Source organism: Heteronotia binoei, chromosome 10 (assembly GCF_032191835.1).
Source record: "Heteronotia binoei isolate CCM8104 ecotype False Entrance Well chromosome 10, APGP_CSIRO_Hbin_v1, whole genome shotgun sequence".
Lineage (NCBI taxonomy): Eukaryota > Metazoa > Chordata > Lepidosauria > Squamata > Gekkonidae > Heteronotia > Heteronotia binoei.
Genome location: NC_083232.1, coordinates 56,668,838 through 56,689,126, shown reverse-complemented (window position 1 = coordinate 56,689,126; position 20,289 = coordinate 56,668,838). Strand labels below are relative to the sequence as shown.

At 46.0% G+C, this 20,289-nt stretch overlaps 1 protein-coding gene and 1 pseudogene across 1 annotated transcript in view; one reads left to right on the top strand and one right to left on the bottom strand.

Moving 5' to 3' along the window:
- SKAP2 (src kinase associated phosphoprotein 2) overlaps positions 1-20,289 on the top strand; it is a 151,148-nt gene that overhangs the window by 44,985 nt on the left and 85,874 nt on the right. The gene's annotated exons all lie outside the window — the stretch shown is intronic.
- Positions 4,563-19,189, bottom strand: LOC132578266 (protein NDRG1-like; annotated as a pseudogene).

The window sequence follows — 20,289 nt, the reverse complement described above, 5'->3', positions numbered from 1 at the left end:
TTATTATTTTGCTGAGGAAATGAAAAAGCGCTGGAAGAGGATGCTTGGCAGGGGTGGTAGGGTGGGGAATAGATAAATAATGCAAATGTGTTTTGATCTTTGAGGGGGATGAAGCTGTTTAAGAGTTTAATAAAATGTATGAGGATATGGAGCAGCAAATGATAGTGTGAATGGTACTTCAGGGGCAACTTGCTGATCACTTACAGTCATCTCATCCCATTCAAGGCAATGAAACTGTTCTCTTCTAAGTGGTCATTTCATCCCTTTTTTCATATTTGCTTATTCTGGTGCAGCTTGGTTCTACATCACATCCAGGTTTCCTCTTTGTTTTCATAAACTCTGTAAAAACCACTTTAGTTGAATATGAACTTATAGAAATTATCCCTTGGGGAAAATTTTCCTTTGAGAATGGGTATATTGTCATTTTCCAGAAATATTTATTTGACCTTTGCATATTGATTGAAAGAAAAAATAATAGTAACTGCTCAGTTGAATGCATACTTTAAATTATGCAATTTGATCTTTTCTCTGATTGGGTTTTTGTTTGTTTTGCATTTTAATGTAAAAGTGCAACCTTTGTTTCTACATAAAAAACGAGAATTGTGTTTCTCAGTCCAGAATCTTATCACATTGCAAAAATGGTAAAGGTGGGGAGAGATCTTTGGCAGCCAGCATTCATTCTGATTTGACATAGGGGGAAATGTGCTTATTGGGGCTGTTCTTGGGATTCTGAAAAGCACAGACTTCCCCATTTTATATTTATTACATTTTTATGTAGTGCTTTTCTGCTAAATGCACTTCCAAGTGGTTTACAGTTTAAAACAATGGCTGACAGTTTCATCAATATTATATGAAAAAGTATGGGAAGAAAAGAAAAGAGAAGGGGAAAACCCAAACTGAAGTCACCAATTCTTATGCAAACATTATTGAGAGATGGTTAAATTTGAAAGAAGAATATTGTCACTCGTGTGTATGTGGAAAAAACCTGAGCTTGAATCTTTGCTCTGCTGTGGTGATGCTGGCTGAGGCTGGCCCAATAATTCTCTTTCTCCCTCACCCACCTCACAAGGCAGCTGTTAGGATAGAGGGATGGCTCCCTATATGCTTCTCTGAGTTCCTTGAACAAAGGGCAGGGTGCAGTTGTAATAAATAACAATACTAGAGATCCATGGGATTTAGGCACACGGTTCAGCTCAGGAATCCAAAAGTATATGTGGGCTATGTAAAATAATTTTAGATCATGTAGCTTTTGTGATTCATTTGTTAAATATAATTTTTTTAAAAGTGAAGTGGTAGCCAGGATGCTAGCCCTGCATTTCTTTCTGTCTGCACTCACTCCACTGTTGGTGCAAGATAAGCTTAGCTGGTATGACAACATAAAACTCCTAGCCTCCTCATCAACTTTTTAGGGAAATAACTGTGCAAATTAGCTGATGGTAGATATTGCAGCTTCCTGTAGGAAGGCTCTGTTGCTTATTGAGTTATGTCAGGTAGGACAGTTGTATTCTGGGGCTAGGCAAAGCAGAAGAGTCAGTTCCCTGGGGTTTTGCAAATGTATTCAAGAACTGGACACCCACAGATCCAAATAAATGTGGCTCCTACACAGGCCCTTAACCACAGGGGCCTGTGGGGGCCCTGCCCCCAATTTCTGGGCAGGGCCCCCCAATTGAGGGGTCCCAACCCACAGCCTACCCTTCCTACCCTTGCCATGGTCTCCGCTACAGCCTCCTCCCTCCCTGGTGATTCAAATCACGTAGGAGGGGTATGCTGAAGCAGCCCTGGCCTCCCCATGGCATTTGAAGGGCCTGTCAACCAGCTGATCAGCAGGCGATCAAATTGAGCAGGGAGGCCAGCTGCCCTCCTTCCCATGCAATTGGAATCACCACGGAAGGAGGGGCCTGCTTGCAAATGGAGGCAGGGAGGGAAAATTGAGGGTTGGGACTGTCTCCTGCTTCTTACAGCTGCCTGGAGAGTTCTCTGGCTGGCTGCAAGAAGCAGGAAGACCAGGCAAGCTGCCCTATCTCTCTCTCCTCTTGCTTGCAGAGCAGGAGGGGAGAGCGAGAGGGGAAGGGTCTCACTGTTTCTTGCATCCGGCTGGAGACATCTCAGGCTGGCTGTGAGAAGCAGGGGCTTGCTGGCCCCATCTCTCTCTCTCTCTCTCTCTCTCCCCTTGCTCACAAGGCAGGAGGGGAGAAAGAGAGGGGAAGGGTTTCTCTGCTTCTGGCAGTCTGTCGGTTGCCAGAAGCAGTTAGACATGGCCTGCCGGTTCTGGCTTTTTGGGTCAGTGGACTGTTTAAAAATTTGGGTGCCCCCTGAATTTTTGAAAAGCCTCTGATCTAAAATATCTTGGCTGTGCCTCTGATCCTACAGAATGTTCCTTACAATGGCTCAAACTCAAGATCCAGCAGGTTGCCCGTGAAATATTTGGTTTCAGAGAAACAAGTCTGGGTAAGCGTACTGTACTGATTGATTTGGGCTGCACATGCACAGAATGAGGTTGGTAGGGTTCTGAGGAGGTAGATTGGATGGTATCCATTAAGTCTGCAAGTAGGGGATACACATGAATTTATTTGCTGATAGAAAAGCATAGCAAGAAGTGCTAATCTAATATTTTTTCTCCTTGATACGCTGACTCTTTAATTTCTCCAAGTTTTTCATGTGGGGTAGTATTAAATGGCATCTTGCAATCTGCAACCTAAAGTGATACAGTTGGTTTAGCTGTCTCATTCTAATGTTTATGTAGGCCAGGGGTGGCCAACGGTAGCTCTCCAGATGTTTTTTGCCTACAACTCCCATCAGCCCCAGCCATTGGCCATGCTGGCTGGGGCTGATGGGAGTTGTAGGCAAAAAACATCTGGAGAGCTACTGTTGGCCACCCCTGATGTAGACCAAGCCTCTGGCAATTCAATATATGTGGTGCACAATCTCTTGCATAGCCCGTGTGAGTCACATAGGATAATCTTACCTATTTCGTACTCGGGTTTGTTCTGGGTGGAGAGCCCTTTTGCCCCCGGCACTTCTCTCTGTTTTTGCACAAGCTGCCACAGAGCTGTTAGTTGGGGCGCCATTCTCCTGTGGCAAGCAGAAACTGCTTGTAAGAGGATCTTGCTGTGGGAAAGCGGCATGCCAGCTTGCAGCTCCGCAGCAGCTTGTGTTAAAATGGAGTGAAGCGCCAGGAGCAAAAGGGCTCTCCACCCGGAACAAACCTGGTGCAAAATCGGTCTCAATTTTTTGCCCAATTGGGAGGCATGAGGTTGATTTTCAGGTGCATGTAGTCACTTAAACCCAGGCTACATGGTTTCTGTTATGGAGAGTGTCACTAGTGTGGTCCATCATACATTTACGGTAACTTAACCCATTGGGTTAATAAATGCCTTTATTTTATTTTTTTTACAAAGTTACAAATTTATTTTGTTTTTGAAATAAATACAACCAATTCTTTAATAAACTATTATTTAATCCCAAATAGTTCAGCCTTTCAATTACAAGTCTATACTCCTTTTTGCAAACCACCAGGAAAACTCCAGTTGTCATTTTTTAAAAAGTTGGCAGTTCACCTATACAAGAGTTTGGTTATCTGGAATGACCTCCCCCCCCCCCAAAATATTCAGGTGTTGAGAAGCTGAATGCTTTGCATGAGCAATATCTGAAAATCATTAGGCTATGTTAACAATTGTGATGTAGCAAAGAGATAAAAAAGCCAGTATGTGGGTGTGAAATCTAGAATTCCCATCTACGCTGGAAATCGGCTGGGTTGGCCATGGCCTCCCAATAACCTTAGATAGCAGAATCAGCTTCTGTCTCTCCATTTACAGTCATTAAATGTATCTCCATTGCCATCTTGCATCTTTTTGCCGCAAACATTGTGGAACATGTTTTTGCCCATCAGCAGAAAAACTTTTAATAACAATTTTTTAGGCCCAATCAGTGTGGCAGTTGAACGTTCTGTACTTCAACCACTGTACAAGTTTTTCACCATTCTAAGCCTATTTACTGTCAGGCTCAATTAAATAATCCTGTATTTGTTAACAACAGCAAAAAAAACCTTATTCAGGCGGGAGAGATCACAGAATACATTCTGCAGGGAACTAGAGCGCCCCCACCTGCCAAGTGCTATTACCCAAAGTGGTATCATTATGCTGCCTTCGAGATACAAGAACAAAGCCTTGAACACGAGTAGGTTTCTTAGTGATTTGAATCTTGCCTGCAGGCAGATAAGCAGTTTCAAAAGTTCTAAAAAAAGAAAAAAGAGCGCTGCAACAAGTTGTCAGGTAACAAGGAATAAAAGGCTTTACGATTTTGTTTGCCTGGAAGTTGCATTGCACCCCCTATTTTAATGTAGGAAAAACTGGCCCTGTGTACGATCCAAGAGGCCAAAATATACAATACCATTCGATTATTTAAATATGTACAGATCTGAGTAATTCCAGATTTGACAGGAGGCTGTAACTTTTATTTTGTAAGACAAAAAGTCTCCCATTAGGCATTATCCTTTCCAAAGAAAGTTTCTACATAAATGGGGCAATTTTTTTAAAAAAAAAATCAAATTTGAGAAAAAGTTATAGTATCTGCTTTGAAGATTGCCACCGGTGTTAGCTTTCCCACTGGATAAGTTTTATAGAAATGTACAATTAGTTGGAGGAAAAGAATAGCAGCAACCTCTGTTAGGGAAACAGAACAACTGAGGTGTTTGTTTTATTGGTCCCTGTTGAACTGAGAGGGGAAGAGAGCCATGATACAGAAAATGCTTTGGGTTAAATATCAAATATGACGTACAGTGGGTGGCAGTTGGGTCTCAATTAAAACTCCAGCTTGTTTCATTTAACAGGAAACCTCCATCAACTTGGGGCTCGATTGTTCAGTGTTGTTTGCTGAATTGGGAGTGAGCTCAATGTAGGTGTCTGGGTGAGGGTGGTTCCAGGCATTGTCGCTGGTATGGGACCTGCTTCAGGATCCCTCTCCATTGTGGGATCTACTTCTCACTCCCTCACCAGTGTGGAATCTACTCCTGCTTCCTTCTGAGGAGGCGATGCTGGAACCAGAAGCTGTTTGGGATCTCATTAGCCTGGTCATGCTTGCAGAAGGCATGTATCCCATTCCCTGTAGATGATGATGATGATGATGATATTGGATTTATATCCCGCCCTCCACTCCGAAGAGTCTCAGAGCGGCTCACAGTCTCCTCTACCTTCCTCCCCCACAACAGACACCCTGTGAGGTGGGTGGGGCTGGAGAGGGCTCTCACAGCAGCTGCCCTTTCAAGGACAACCTCTGCCAGAGCTATGGCTGACCCAAGGCCATTCCAGCAGATGCAAGTGGAGGAGTGGGGAATCAAACCCGGTTCTCCCAGATAAGAGTCCGCACACTTAACCACTACACCAAACTGTACAAAGTTTTTGAAAGCTGTACAAAGTTTTTGAAAGCTTCGGCAAGTTTTGCAGTCTGGGACACTTGAGGAAGACCACCACAGTCAGCCATACTTAAGAGAGAGGTCTTTGTTGGGTCCAGTTTAGCATTGCAGTCAACCACAGCATCAGCAGCAGGGGAGCTGTCCCCAACCACCAACAGGACAGGGCACTAGGCGCTCAATTTCTAGATCTCTTTGGTTGCTGTAGGAATTGACAAAAAAGTGCAGATTGTTTTGATCCATGTCGATGATGATGTGCTGGCAGTAGCTGTTGATCAATTCCTGGTTGTTATGAATCTCTTCCTTGCCAAAAAGATGTGAAATGACCAAATCTGGCAGGGAATGAGTCCATCCGGAAATCTTGGTTACTGCCCAGTCCATCCAGCCTTCAGCACAGGTTGACATTAATAAGAACGTCAGGATGGTTAAGAGCAAAGTTGGTTAATACGTAGGCATCAGCTCCAGTTCCCATTCCGATCACACTTTTCACTCCAAACTGTTACTAAGTCATTACCAGAAAATGTTCACTGAGTGACTTGGGGCAACACATGCTCTGGGCCTGAACAACCTCACATGGTGTCATGAGGGAAAATGGAGGAGGGGAGAACCCTGCGCAACACTCTGTACACCCTGGAGAAATGGCAGGAGAAAAATATACTGGAGTCTCAGTCATGAAACATGAATGTATGAGTTTATCCTCTGTAGAAGTATCACCATATCAATTGATTATGCCTCCCTCTTTCAAAGGTACATGTGTGTGTCTTATAGTAATGCATCAATTAAAATGAGCTCATATAAAAGGCCAGTGCAAGCAGAATATGGCTGTGCTTTGCATTATACCAAAATATGTATCATAAAATGGTTGAGATTTGCTTTAATCAAATTCAGCGAACTGTATTCACACAAATACTGTTCTAGAGCAAATATGCTTCTCTGCAGATCTTTTTTAGGAGGCCCTGCTTAAATATAAAAAAGTGAAGGACTTTTATATTGGTATCAACGTACTATGTGTTAGATTAAAATATTAATCCAATCCTCCTGTGCAAATGTTTTACCTTGTCTGACGTTCCCTGATGTTTTCAGATGCTTCCAAACACTATGAAACTGACACAGGTTAGTTCTCGTCTTACTATAAGCAGAACAGTTCTGAGCTAATTTCACAATGTCTAAAATGACTAGTTTTTCAAAAAGTTTATCAGATGCACTTCTGCAAGACCTTTAGTGCTGAGCTGAAGCAGATTTCCAGACTTCTCAGCCCTGTTCTCCAATAATAAAAGATTCCATCCCCCTCAAAAAAGGCTGTGAACTTTTACCTATCTTACCTAAAAGGTAGGGATCACATGAACAATTGGACTCCTCTTCTGCCTTCCCAGCATGCATTCCCTTCACCTGCCCAGGCTAAATGAGATTGAAAGTATTGACCTCCACTCTGAATTTGCTGCATGTGCTTTCAGTGACATTGTCGCAGTGGTGGAAAAGATTAGCTATTTGTTATTTTAACATTGTGATATTCACATTGTGTCCCCTTATTGGTTGGGACCATGTGGGGGAGAAGCAGCAGCTGTCCCAGGGGAAGACAAAAATGAACAATGAAATCTCTGACGAGGAAGGACAAGGAAAACAAGCAAACAGACTTACAAAAAATAGACATCTGGCACCTTTCTGTAAACACTTTGCCCCTACCCATCTTCTTTCTGCCTCAGATGCTGTCCCATGAAAAATTAGTCCAATCCTACTGAGCCATATATGTTGCACTTAATACTGCTTTACCTTTTGCTACGGCAATTCTCTAGTCTAGGCCAAACCTCCAAGCCACTTTTTCAGCTTGTTTTCAGTTCAGAGATAGGAGCTGCTGACGGATGACCAGCATGAATGTTGTGAACAGTTTGTACCTCAGTTACATGTAAATGCTTCTTGTTGTCTTTCCTGAACAATAAAATCCCTATTAAAGGATGGGATGAAGTATCAAATGTATCAGAAGGGAAAGCTACCAAGATTCTGCTGTGTATATTTACAGAAACGGATTTCGCACTAGACTTGTTCTGGATGGAAAGAGTCCTTTTGGTCCTGGGGCTTCTCTGTTTTTGCGCAAGTTGCACCGGAGCTGCGAGTTGGGGTGCCGCTATTTCACAGCAAGCGAGGTCCTCTGACAAGTGGTTTATGCTTGCTGTGGAAAAGTGGTACACCAACTAGCAGCTCCACGGCAGCTTATGCAAGAAGGGAGATGTAGTGTATCAGCAGCCAGACGCGACATGCGCAGAGGCGACTGGGCTGTCCCAGACGCCTCCAACGCGGGGCGTGGAATCCCCCGCCAATCACCAGCTGTGGCGGGAAGTTTAACAAGTCAGGATTGGCCTGACCTGTCCAGTAGGCTGTACCGGGGACTGTACATAAGCGGGACCCGGCCCACGTGTTCTCTCTCTTGCAACGTGCTCCTAATAAAGAATGTTGCCCTACTCGCGTCTCCCGATCGAGTACGTTACACTGGCGACGAGGATGGGATGCTAGCCTCATCGGCTACGTAGGAGACCAAGGGCACCACCACGACCGCCGCCGCAGCCACCATGGCCAACCAGGGCGGAACCACCGGTCACGTCAAGCCGTTTGACCCCGCGAATCCAGAGGCCTGGGAGTCCTACCTGGAACGGGTCGAATGCTACCTGAGGGCCAACAAAGTCACGGAGGACAGCATGAAGAGGGACGTTCTCCTGAGCGTCTGCGGGGCGGCCACATTCGAGATCGCCAAAGGTCTCTCGGCCCCCACCCGCCTCAAGGAGAAGTCCTTCACGGAGATCAGCAGACTCCTCACAGGCCACTTCTTACCTCAGCCTTCACGGGTGGCCCGCCGGTTCCTGTTCCACAGAAGGGACCAGGCTGCCGGAGAATCGGCTGCCGACTACTTGGTGGCCCTCCGCAGGATCGCCGGGAACTGCAACTTCCCCCAGCTGGAAGACACCCTGGCCGATCGCTTCACGTGGGGCCTCTGCGACGAGAGGCTCCAGCAGAAGCTCTTCGCCAAGGAAGAGCTCACCCTCCAGAGCGCCTTCAACGAAGCAGTGGCGTTCGAGAGGACCTCCAGGACCTTTCCCAAGGCCCGGACAGACGCCGTCCACCACGAGGAGCTGGACCACGACCGCCCGGAGGAGGGAGAAGCCTACCAGCTGCGTCGCCCAGCCGGGCCACCCAACAGAGCAGCCCAACGCCCCCGAGCGCCCGATCGACCACCAGCGGCGGAGAGGGTTCCTGCCACCAAGTGTGCCAGCTGCGGCGACCCCCACGACCGGAGAGACTGCCAGTACCGGACCTGGGACTGCCGGAGCTGCGGGAAGCCAAGCCCAACCGCCGGAGGCCGACCACGCATCACGAGTCGGCGGAGTTCCACTCCACAGACTCCACGTCCCTTCAGGTACTGAGCTTGCCCCTCGCCACCCCCGATAAAATTAAAATGGCGGTCCTCATCGAAGGGAACCCCTGACAAATGGAGGTGGACTCAGGTTCCTCCATTTCCATCATAGCAGAGGAAACCCTGAGGAAATTGTGCCCCCGCCAGCGGCTTCAACTAAGGCCGGCGGACTTCATACTCCTGGACTTTCAGAAGAATCCGGTGCAAATCGCGGGGTGGGCGCGGGTGCAAGTCGAGCGGGGGTCCTTCTATGGCCCGCTGGACATCCTGGTGGTAAAGCGCCAGCTTACCACCCTGCTAGGACTGGCGTGGTTCAAACCCTTGGGGATCCGCTTGGAGGGGGTGGGGCAAACCCTAACGCCCAGAGGGTTCGGGGAGATATGCCAAGAATTCCCTGACGTATTCGATGGTTCCCTAGGGAGCTACAAAGGGCCGGCCATCTCCCTACCACTAGACCCCACAGTCAGGCCGATTTGGCTCAAGGCGAGGAGGGTCCCGTTCGCCTTGAAGCCAAAAATAGAGGCTGAACTAGACCGCCTCACGGCCCAGGGAGTCCTGGAGCCAGTGGACTACGCCACCTGGGAGACCCCCATCGTAATCCCAATCAAGCCAAACGGGGAGGTGCGGATCTGTGCAGACTATAAATGCACGATAAACAAGGCACTGCAGGATAACCCCTACCCAGTGCCGGTGGTGAGCCACGTCTTGGCCGCCCTCGCGGGGTCTAAAATCTTTGGGAAGCTGGATCTGGCACAGGCCTACCAACAGCTCCTGGTAGACAATAAGACGGCCGAGGCCCAAACGATTGTGACACACAGGGGGGCCTTCCGGGTGAGGAAGCTACAGTTCGGGGTAAGCGTCGCACTGGGGATCTTCCAGAGTATAATGGACGCTCTCCTTAAAGGGATCCCTGGAGTCCAGCCGTTCTTCGATGACGTTTTCGTCGCCGCCCCGGACCCAGAAGAGTTCGGCAACCGCCTACGAGAGGTGCTCCGCCAGTTCCAGGCAGCGGGGCTCAAGGTTAAGAGGGAGAAATGCTTGCTGGGGGTCCCACGGGTGGAGTTCCTGGGGTTCGCCGTAGATGCAGCAGGAATCCACCCAACGGAAGAAAAGACCCAAGCCATCGTGCAAGCCCCGGCCCCCACTTGCAAAGCGGAGCTACAAAGCTTCTTGGGGGTGCTCAACTTTTACCATTCGTTCCTCCCCCACAAGGCAGCCCTTGCAGAGCCCCTTCACCGGCTGTTGGACAAAAAAGCCCCTTGGGTTTGGGGCAAACGACAGGCCGCCGCATTTCAGGCGGTCAAGGACATCCTGGTGTCCAATGCGGTGCTCCACCATTTTGACGAGGGCCTCCCCGTCATCCTGGCCTGTAATGCATCGCCTTATGGGGTGGGAGCAGTCCTGGGGCACCAACTCCCGGACGGGAGGGAGGTACCGGTAGCGTACTACTCCCACACACTGACTCCGGCCGAGCGCAATTACGTGCAGATTGACAAGGAGGCTCTGGCAATCGTGGCAGGGGTCTGCAAGTTCCATGAATATCTGTACGGTCGGAGGTTCACTATTGCCACGGACCACAAGCCCCTCCTAGGTCTGTTGGCCCCAGACTGACAAACCCCCCAAATCCTATCACAGCGTGTGTTGAGGTGGAACCAATTCCTCAACTCATACACCTACACATTGGTCCACCGAGCCGGCAAAGCTATGGGTCACGCGGACGCACTCAGCCGGCTGCCACTGCCGGAAGTAGGTCCAGACCCCGCCCCCGCACACCAGGTAATGCTAATGGAGAGCCTCCCGGAGCCGCCCCTCCACTCAGCGGAGGTAGCCAAGGCCACCCAGAAACACAAGACACTAGCACGGGTGCTCGACTGGGTGGTGAGGGGCTGGCCAGAGGGGAACATGGGGGAAGAATTCAAGCCATATAAGGCCAGGAGGGAGGAACTAGCAGCATACAAGGGGTGCCTATTATGGGGAAGTAGGGTGGTGATCCCGCCCCCGCTGCAGAAGCGTGTCCTAGAATCCCTACACAAGACCCATCCCGGCATAGTCCGAATGAAGGCCCTGGCCAGAAGCTACGTTTGGTGGCCGGGGATGGACGGGGAGATTGAGAGCTGGGTTCGCAGGTGCCAGACGTGGCAGGAGTCGCGGCCCGAGCCGCCCAGCGCCCCCGTCACAAGGTGGGAGTCCACCCGGAAGCCATGGTCGAGACTCCACCTCGACTTCGCGGGGCCATTCCAGGGGCAGATCTTCATGATAATAGTGGACTCCTACACCAAATGGTTGGAGGTCATTCCCGTAGGGTCCACCTCGTCTGCAGCCGCGATCAGAGCGCTGCGCAGGGTCTTATGCACACACGGTATCCCGGACACCATAGTCTCTGATAACGGGACCGCGTTCACCTCGGCCGACTTCCAGGCATTCCTCCAGACATATCTGATTAGACACATAAGGTCTGCCCCTTTCCATCCGGCCACCAACGGCCAGGCAGAGCGGATGGTCCGCACAACAAAGGAGGCCCTGAGCTGAATCGTACAGGGCGACTGGGACCACAGGTTGGCCGCGTTCCTTTTAGACAATAGGATCACCCCCAACCCGGTCACTGGGGTTAGTCCAGCTGAGCTCCTCATGGGGCGCAAGCTCATAACCTGACTGGACAGATTACACCCCGACAGGGCTTCAGAGACCCGCGGAAGTCCCGAGGTCCGGGACGCGGCCAGGGGTTTCTTTGCGGGCGACCCAGTATAAGCCCGGAACTATGCGAGGGGGCCTGAGTGGGTGGCCGGCCGAGTGCTACGAGTAACGGGGTCCCACCACTACGATATATCAACCGAGGGGGGCCAGATATTACGGCGGCACATAGACCAGCTACGCCGCCGCATGCTACCGGAGGAACCTGCGGACACAGAAGGGGCGAGATCCGGGGAGGAGCCAACCAAGGGCCGACCAGAGGACGCGGCCCCAACACCGGCTACATCGCCGCACGAAGTGGCAGGACCGACTGAGCCAGAGAGACCGACGGAACCAGACCCGCAGCCTCCGGCCACGCCTCAGCCCACCGACGCACCAGCAGCGGAAGCCACGCCGCCTCCACCGGACCTCCCCAGAAGGTCCACCAGGGAGCGCCGACCTCCCGCGTACCTTAAGGGCTATGTTCATTAACCAGGGGGGGAGGGGTGTAGTGTATCAGCAGCCAGACGCGACATGCGCAGAGGCGACTGGGCTGTCCCAGACGCCTCCAACGCGGGGCGCGGAATCCCCCGCCAATCACCAGCTGTGGCGGGAAGTTTAACAAGTCAGGATTGGCCTGACCTGTCCAGTAGGCTGTACCGGGGACTGTACATAAGCGGGACCCGGCCCGCGTGTTCTCTCTCTTGCAACGTGCTCTTAATAAAGAATGCTGCCCTACTCGTGTCTCCCGATCGAGTATGTTACAGGAGAGAAGCCCTGGGGGCAAAAGAGCTGTCTCTCCAGAACAAGCCCTAGTGCGAAATTGGTCTATCTTTGTGTAAAGTACTCAACAACTGGATCCAGAAGAAAACTCCAATTAATAGTTGACTGCTTTTGAAGCATTAGTACTACTTGGTAATAAGTCTCAAGTTATCAAATAATATAAAAATTGCTTCTGCAGGCTATAGATGGCTGAAGCAGCAATTTGGCTAAATTATAATTATTGGTTTTAATTATTTCAGGTGGGTGGCCCATGTTAGTCTGAAGCAACAGAACAAAATTTGAGTCCAGTGGCACCTTTAAGACCATCAAAGTTTAATTCTGAGCATAAGCTTTTTGTGTGCATGCACACTTCATCAGATAAATTGAAACAGACTTCGCCAACTCTTACATATAGGTAGAGAGGCAGCTCCCCCTTCTTTATCTATATGTAATGGTTGGCAAAGTCTGTTTCAATTTATCTGAAGAAGTGTGCATACACACGAAAGCTTATACCCAGAAGTAAACTTCGTTGGAAACATTTCTATGCTACCTTTCCACCCAACTCAGCATTTCCAAGGTGGCAAACGTTAGAAAGGGAAAAGGCAGAGAGGAGAGTGTATATTGCAGGCTTCTTAAACAGGACTTCAGGAGTTGGGTGCCTATCACTCGCAGTTTGCCTCAGGATTTCAGCATTCTACTTTGTCACATTACTTGCTGGTTCTTGCTGCTGATTTCCAGCTGTTTCCCCTCTTTTCTTCTTGCAACCTGGCCTTAAGCACAAACATCTGTCTGGTATGGCCATGTACAAACCCATAAGTCATCAGCCAGCCAAATATTTGCTTGTATGAGTAACTTTTAAATGGAGATGGAAAAACCACACATTTAGTGGATGTCCAGAAAATGTATGAGTCCCAAAGTGGACCTGGCTGACCATTTGATTGCTTTGAGGTCCTCTGTGGGTTTAGAAAACATTCTTCCTTTTAAAAACTTTTTCCTCTGCTTGTACTCAGAAAGAAATAGTCATAGCATTGCAAGTTACAGATTAGCTCTTGGTTGTTTCAACATTCTTAATAGTGGTAGTGAGTTCATTGAAGGTATGTGGGTGTGAGATGTATTCTGTGGAGGAAGGGAGACAGGCAGAATTCTAGAGTGACAGGTACCTTAAACAGATCTCTTGGTATTAATATTATTTTTTGCCTCAGGATTTCAGTCTTTTAGTTTGTTAGCAGGCTTATTTCCTTTTGCTGTAATAACAGCAGGACAAAAACTTCAACGCCTCAGTTAACCTGTCAACTTTTCTTTCTTTTTTCCACTCACACTACCATATGTTTTAAAAATAACTTTACACTGCAAAGCGATTGAATGGTGAATTTTTTGAATCCCTGATAATATATTATGTTCCATAATAGATTAAAGACATCTTCCCTAATTCTTGCTTTTGTATGTAGAAAATTATTTCAAAGAACACACTATTCCTGTAAACTTTTAACCCAACAGTCAACCACTGACTGTGTCCTATAAAATGGGGATTTTTTTTTTCTGAATAGGATTTTAGCAGCCCAAGGAGCACAGTGTTTGAGGAGTTAAAGCACTATCAGTTTGCATAGTGACTAATCCATGTCAAGTTCCATTAATTGCGTCCAAAGAGCCAGATGAATGAATGGAAATCTACTTTGGTTTTCAAAAAGTTATATACCATATTAGTTCCCAGCTAGGATCCCCAAAGCAGTGTACAAAACTAATTTTTAAAAATTAAAGAACAAAAAGACTGCCATAATTATATGTGAGCACTAATTAATGCCTCCTAGAACCAATAAAACCAAACCAGCCATCAAAAGCCAGGAGGATAAAAATGTTTAAACACAGCTCCTAAACACTGGGTTGGTACTGTATAAGAATTCCACGCTTGCACCAGGTGGAGGAATTTCTGATTGTCCTACTGATCTGTAGCCCCCTCCCCTGAATTGCATTCCATTAGGAAAAGTTCCCCAACCCTCAGTAGTTGCTTTTTTCAGTAAGTTGAAAGAGCTGCAGCAAGAGGGGCATGCAAATCACTATTGCACAATAAGATGTCCACTTTTGCTGAATATTTTGACAAAGCTGAGTTGAAAAGCTCCATTATTAGTGACACTTTTCTTAGCCCCCCCCCCCATCTGTACTTTTCTGTCTCCTGTCAGGAATGGCACACATTTTTATGCAACAATCCTACTTCAGGATTTAAACTAGTAAGAGGGGTTTATATTGCTATAAATATTGCCCAGGTTGATATGAGGCAGAATGGTGGTTTTGTTCATAGTGGGGAGGAAAACTGGACACACTTTTTGTTCATGGTATCTAAAAATCGGTAAGCTAATTTCCTGTGGCAAAAAACTATTGCTTGATGACTTCAGGATGTGAAGGCATTGGATGACCTGTGTATGCAAGATGGGAGAGTCAGTTCTAAAGTATTCCTGGATGGGTGGTTTGGGGAGGGACCAGGATGAAAGAGTGGGCCTGACAGATCACGTGGGGTCTGTTTGTAAACATTTGCTTTCTGGATGTAGCCTTCTGGCTTGCAAAGAAAAATCCCTGTGTTTGTAGAGATTATCCTGACGCTAGTATGCTTTGTCAGTTGTCAAGACATGTTTAGCATGTGGAGATGTATTAATCTGACATAGCTACCATTGTAAGTGGCTGGAATAAATAGAGGGCTCAAGCAGATGAAGAGGGATTAACTGTGTAGATGGAGCAAACTCTTCAATCACTAAAGCAGTGATTTTACAAAGGATTAGCTTGCTTCTACAAATATTGATTACTGATTTGCTTCTCAAGATGAAGCCAGCATGGCTTTTGCTGTATGTAGTAGTGTGCTGTGTGAAGCAAACATCATTCATATTAATGGATTTGTTGTAGGCATTATGGGAAGTGACAGATTTATTATTGTATCATCCACTAGTTGTTTTGTGATTAAGATTGTCAGCTATTTCACTAAAATTCCCTTTTTTGTTTTTATAGTAGTTGTAATATTTCCAGCTAAAGTTGGCATACAGATATACAGTCCAGAAAAAACACTGCCATGTGCTTTCTAGAAATGTGCTGATCATTTCTAATAAGTAAGCAGTATATTTGCTTTACAGAGGCTGCCATACTTTAAGAAGGAAGTTTTTGAGATTTTTTGTTTTTAAAAAAGACTCCTCTGGGATTTGTCAGTGAATGAGTGTAAATTTAGCAGTCATCGTGAGTTTTGATAGCACTCTGCTGGCAGCCACACAGTTTTCATGCAGCTTTTTAGAGACTGAGAGCCAAACCAGACATTCACTGGGAGTTCTGTTTGGAACTCCCAGGGGAAGTTTAGAACTCAAAGTATTTGGTGCTGAGGGGCCTGCTTTGCATTGGGAGAGGGGGGGATAGTTGAGACCTTCCATGTTGGCTGTTTTCCTGATCTGACCTGAAGCAGTTCATGGGAACAGAAGTTTGCCCTGTTGGGTCCCTGAGGCCATTTCGGGTAAGGAAACTGATGCTGGGAGGGAATCCTGCCTCCTGTTGTGACATGATCCTGATCCAGAATGGTGCCCCTCTGCACCTAGTCTGGTTCAGAGGGAGAGGCCCTCTTGTTCTTCAGTCAAACCTGGGACCACCAGCTCTTTAGGAATGTGGGTGAGAGTCATAAGCAGGTAAAAAGACATCTGGGGGTGGACATTTTCCCCACCCTTCCAAGATGTAACTAGCCTTCATGTCAAGCACTGTATTTACATTTTAGTTCTGCTTTCCCAGGTATGACCTTCTGTTGTTAATTGATTTTTTTTTCTTTTGCTAAATTATAAGTGTAGTGGTAGAAATACTCAAAATTAGCTCCTAGTTAAGATAAGAAAATCAAACATAAAGCTACAAGAGTTTGAATAGTCAAAACCAGCCATTGTGAATGTCTTGCATATCTGCAATTAGAAAAACATTCCAAGGCCTTCTGGCAGTTTTGTTGGTGTTTGTATGGTACCTGGTTTGTTTCTGGATGCAGCAGACATTTCCAGCACAATGGTAACGTTATCATTTGTTCTCAGTGGTGAGCTGTTAAAGCCTAGATAATTCATACATATGTTTCCTTTCAGTAGCTTCCCAAGCCAGAACTCTGATCCCGGTTCAGCAGCGTCTTGAGAGTAGATCTGTGCTCATTTGAAGAGTTCCATCTGTTCCTCTAAAGAGCAGTCAACCCACCCCACTCAAACGCTACATTCTATATCCTATACAACCCTTCAGCATTTAGAATTTTTAAACAAGGTTTGTCGCTAGTATAATCTGCTCTAACATCCATGGTTTAATTGGCAAATTTGGCAAAAACTCAACTGGGCATCATGAATGCTCTCCTTTTAAAATGGAAGGTGAAATGCCTTTTTACTATGAATGCAACTTTGTCATTTGATGAGCCAAGAGTTATTTTGCTCCAATGTAAGCATTTTAAAATAACCATTTGCAATGGCTGCTCTGGAAGAAAGGGAGTGGTTGGCAGAGAATGAAACCCTTGTTTCAGGGCATGACAGAACAGAAACATATTGCTTCTGAAGCAAATGCTGGAGCTTGTCAGTTTCCAAACTATTTCTTAATAGCCATTTGTACCAACAAACATAGTGATGATCATGGATCTCCACTTGTCTGCAAAAGTTACACTATGCTGGTAGCTGTGATTCGGATTAGGGCCACTCAGGATAGGGAGAACAAATTTATCCTTCATCCACTGTTCTGTTTATTTTGTCTGTAAAGGGGGAAAATGCTAGACATTTTTAAGAGGACAAACTTTCCCTCTCTCTAAAATGTTGATAGCCTTGCGAGGAGGTTGATTTTGATGAGCAGAACTAAGCAAGGGTTGAAGGGTTAAATCCCCTCTCTTCACCCTTTGCAGCCAGAATCTGAATCAGGGCTCCATGTGTATGCAATTTAATTTTACAGGTGGAGAGAGAGCTATTATCTTTGTTGCATCAGTTTTGGACCCTTTTAAAGGTCTTGTTGAGTATCAGTTCTGATAGTGAAATGCGCTTCCAAAATTTTAAAATAAAATTATTGCGACAGTGAATTACTACTTCAGAATGGTCTTCAACCTTCTCAGTTCCAGGACTCTGTTTTAACCTCAGTCTGCATTATTGCCATATATCTTCTCTCCTACTTCTTTCCTTTCGCTTACATCTAAGCAACCAAAACATAATGGTGAAGTTGCTGCTATGACCTGCCTATTGTGGGGCACAGCCTGTACGTATGTCACAATTGACTAATTGAAACCAATGGAAGAGGCAGCCACAGTTAGTTTTTGATGTTGGTACTCTGGGCACAAGAGTTGAGGCAGATAAAATTGGCAAGAGGTTAGAATGAATGATGTCATGGTGTTGATAAATATCTGTTATGAAGAAGTCAGCTGGCACTTCTCCCTTTAGTCAGGGATTGGTTTGGCGCTGCTGGGTGCAACTAGGATCAGAAGAATATTACAAGTACTCTCTCATGTTCTGTGATTTCTATTTGTAAGGAACTGAAGACACATGCCCAATTCACCAATATTGGGATATAAAATAAAAATACATTGAATTTTGTATCAAAGGTATTTTAGAGGGAGAACTCAATCAGGAGGACACTACTCATTGGACAGTTATTGCAAATGTCAAACTTTAGGGGGAAACTACCATGGATGTCAACATCAGCACAGACAGGACAACCAGGAATCACAAGTGATGGCATGGAAAGGTCTAGGAGAGAGTGCTAAATTGTGAAGCAGAATATTGAAGAATGAAGCCGAGCCAGATCCAGAATATGACAGTACTTGACAGTACCAGTCCTAACCTTAATAGCCATAGATTTAGGTAAGTACTAAGGATGGGCACGGATTGAGAAATGAACTATAGTTCAAGTATGAACCCGGCTGGTTTGTGATTTGTTTTGAACCAGTTCATTTGGTCACATCATTCCCAAACAAAAAAATTAAAATATTTTCAATGGTGAGTGGTTTGACTCATTTTCTGCAGTTCATTCTCCAGACTGCCAAGCGCCGATTCAGTCAATTCCTAGACAACACTGGGTGGACTTGTGGAGAGCCCTAGAAACACCCAAAGCAGTTGTCCATAGCTTGATTAGCAGCTCTGGGAGCCAGCCACAGGTTTCCCATCCTGCTCTAAGGGAGCAGATTATATACCAGTATAATATCACACCCTGGCTCAGTTGTTTTCACTTTGCAGCGTAAAGAGAGAAGAGTTAATTCAGTCATTGTTTTGCTGTGTGGCTGATTTAGGGTATGCTTTGAGGGACTCCTTTTTTCCTCACAGTGGGAAATTTTTTTTTAAAACCTCTCCCAGCTAGGAAGTTGTTCCTTTATGTGGTTTCAGGAATCCAACCTGAAGAGAGAGCTGAGGTTTTCTGGGGGTACCTGCTTTGTGGGGCTATAACTTGGACACCCCAAATCCATTCTTCACCAAACTTGGAGGGCTGGTGGAAGAGAGTCTGCTGAAGACTCCTTGTGAGTTTGGCATCTCTAACTCACAAAGGAGCTGTTCTACCACCTCCAAACAAACCATGAACCAATTTGGGAAATAAAAATGAATCAACATGAACCACCAGTTTGGGCACTAAAATGAACCACAAACCAACATGAACCACCATTTTCCTGGTTTGTGCCCATCCCTAGTCAGTATATTTTAGATAATTGTACCTTGGCAGACTGTAAGGCCCTGAGAACTTTAAAAGTGGATATCCATGCTGAGCAATCCAAAAGCACTTGGCTAGACCCAAAGAATTGTGAGGGCAATGAAAATAGCTGCTAGTACAGTTGTGCAAACACTCATGCAAGAGTTTTCACAAGAGTTCATGCTCAGCACTCTGAAAATTAGGTTTGGTACCAGCTCTTGTGATTTTGCTTGTACAAGAGGTTTTGCAAGCAGAAGATCATCATTGAATTTAATTTCACTTTTCTTATGCAATGCTCTAGTGTGTTGCATGGTGTAAAACAGCCCTTCTGTGACAGAAAGGCACCTTTGGATCCAGTCCTCTATTGAAGCTATAACAAAGTAAGGAAGTTGAGTATGAAATATTTTAACATATAATATGCATGCTTTTCTCAAGGTAGCTTTTATGAGGCTCTTCTGACTGCTGAGTGGGGAGAGATATTTGTCATGCATTCTTTAGTACTTACTCCAGTTTTATTGCTTGGCTTTGAGCAATAACAGCAAGTGGTAAGGAAGAATTTCAACACTGCGGAAATATATAACTTTTTTTTTTTTTGCAACAAGCATGGAAAATTTATAGTTCTATCCTTGTAGCACCCACGATGCTATTGAATAAGTGCTAATCTCACACACAGTCTTATTCCCTAGGTGGTTATTTGCAGCTGAGCTGTAAATGTAGTTTTATTATATTTTATTACATTCTGGTGAATGAAGTTGACTCCTGCACTCATTTGAATCAGCACAGCAAGAAATAGGCTGATCTCTGTCTGGAGATTCCTAACCTGTCAACACATAGAAAATGCTGGCTTTGGGCAGAAGTATGGCGTTCACATAGGACAATGGACTAGCTGCACAGTGGTTGAGAAATTGAACTGCTGTTCTTTTCATGATAAATAGTTTAGAGAACTTCTGGTTTGGATTGAGCCCACTTGTCATGCAAGGGAAATATACAAACAGCTATCTAGTAATAATCTGATAACCATAGTGGTCAGTTCCACTTCTCTGTGGGTTTGCAAAGGCTCTTTTGAATCTTTAGTTTGGGTTTCCAGACAAAGATTTATTGTGGTCTCCTGGTATACTGTAAAATCTTCTGACCTGAATACAAATGCTGATGGATCTTCATTCTGCTTGTATCCAATGAAGCAAGCTTTTACTCATGAAACCGTAACATCCTGGATAATTTTGTTGGCCTCTGAGGTGCTCCTGGACTTGAATTTTGTGAAATCTGAAGAGAGCTATTTAAGTGTGAGAAGAAAACTAGTGCATGCAGTTCTTTAGCTTACTCATGCCTGGGAGGCATATGTGCGCTGCACAGCATTTGTTTGTGTGCTTTGAACATTCTGCAGACCTCAAAAGCTGTTCTGCTTCCTGCT